Genomic DNA, 1,856 nt, shown 5'->3' on the forward strand with positions numbered 1-1,856 from the left:
CTATGGTAGCACAGCAGTAACTCAACACTCCAGGATGCTGGAGCCAAGTGGGAAAGCCCCAGGTTCACAGCCTGAGGTCTCCTTGTACCCATTGGGTGCAACACGATTTTGTGTCTATGATCCTAGTTGGCTGAGGCTGTAGGTAGGATTGTGGCATGAAGACCCTTTGAGGGGATGCTTGTTTCTTTCTCATGGAAGACATAAGTAAATAAACTTTAAAAATGCATATGCAGGGGTGGCAGGTGGCATGGTGGTTAAGAGTTTCGGGCTTCCCATGGCTGGCCATGGTTTGAGTCCTGGACCAGATGGCTCGCTTTCTCTCTCTCTCTCTCTTTCACTCTCACTGTGTCCCTCTGTCCCTCTCTGGTCAGATTTAAATAAATAAATAAATACAGTTAAATAAAATAATAAAGTTAAATTAAATAAAGTTAAATAAAATAATTTTATTATTTTAAATAAATAATTCTTTAAAAAAAAATGCACGTGCAAGAGGTGCTCTGGGTGCCTAGACCGCACTGCCTTAGCACTCATCTCAGTGTCAGCAGCACCCTCTGCTTCTTTCTTGGGCAACAAGACCCAGCAGCCAGATTTATTGTATCTGTTTGCAAGATCCATACCAGAAAGATCTTCAAGTCTCATGAATCCCACTGTTAGATTGAGCTTCATACTTCAAAAGGTCTCTTCAGAGCTGCTGTGCCCCAACAGGGATCTGTGAGGCTGTGGAACTCTGGAACAATGATAAGACTTGCTATATGAGGAAGGATGTCTCAAAGGCTGTTGAGCACACCAATAAAACTACTGTGCCTGTCCTAGTTAGCAAGACACTCAACACTGTGGAACAGAAGATTGACAAACTGATGATCGAAATGAATGGAGTGGAAAAAAATCTAACTTTGGTGTAAATGCCATCCTGGGAGTGTCCCTCAAGGCTGTAAGTGTCCCTCAAGGCTGTAAGCCTGGAGCCATTGGGAAAGGGGGTGCTCCTGTACCAGCAGATCATCAACTTGGCTGGCAGTTCTGAAGTCATCCTGCCAGCTCTGGCCTTCAACATGAACAGTGGTGGCTCTCATGTTGGCAACAAACTGGCTATGTTGTTCACGATCTTCTCTGTGAGTGTGGCCAAATTCATGGGAATGCCATGCATATTGGAGCAGAAGTTTCTTACAACATGAAGAATGTCATCAAGAAGAAATATGGGAAAGATGCCACTAATGTGGGTAACAGAAGGTAAGTTTGCTCCTAACATCCTGGAGAACAAAGAAGCCCTGGAGCTGATGAAAATGTGATAAGGAAGGCTGGCCACACTCACAAGGTTGTCATTGGCATGAACATGACTGCCTCTGGGAAATATGACCTGAACTTATAAGTCTCCTGATAGCTAGTTGACCTATACAAGTCCTTCATCAAGGGCTACTCAGTGGTGTCTATTGAAGACTCCTTTGACCAGGATGACTGGGACGCATGGCAGAAGTTCATAGCCACTGCAGGAATCCACATGGGGGTCGACCTCACTGTGACAAACCCAAGACACATTGCCAAGACCGTGAGAGATAAGTCATGCAACTGCATCCTGGTCAAAGTGAACCAGATCAGTTCTGTGACCGAGTCCCTTTAGATGTGCAAGCTCGCCTAGTCCAATGGCTGGAGTGTCATGTTGTCTCATTGTTCTGGGGAGACTGAAGATACCTTCACTGCCGACCTGGATAATGGGGCTCTGCACTGGGCAGATCAAGACTAGTGTGCCTTGCTAATCTGAGCACTTGACCAAGTACAGCCAGTTCCTCAGAATGGAAGAGGAGCTGGGCAGTAAGGCAAAGTTTGCCAATAGGAACTTCAGAAACTCCCTGGCCAAGTAG

At 45.6% G+C, this 1,856-nt stretch overlaps 1 pseudogene; it reads left to right on the forward strand.

Moving 5' to 3' along the window:
* Positions 1-660: 660 nt before the first annotated feature.
* Positions 661-1,856, forward strand: LOC102489865 (alpha-enolase pseudogene; annotated as a pseudogene).

The sequence above is a fragment of the Tupaia chinensis genome, unplaced genomic scaffold, assembly GCF_000334495.1.
Source record: "Tupaia chinensis unplaced genomic scaffold, TupChi_1.0 Scaffold142134_1, whole genome shotgun sequence".
Classification (NCBI taxonomy): Eukaryota; Metazoa; Chordata; class Mammalia; order Scandentia; family Tupaiidae; genus Tupaia; species Tupaia belangeri.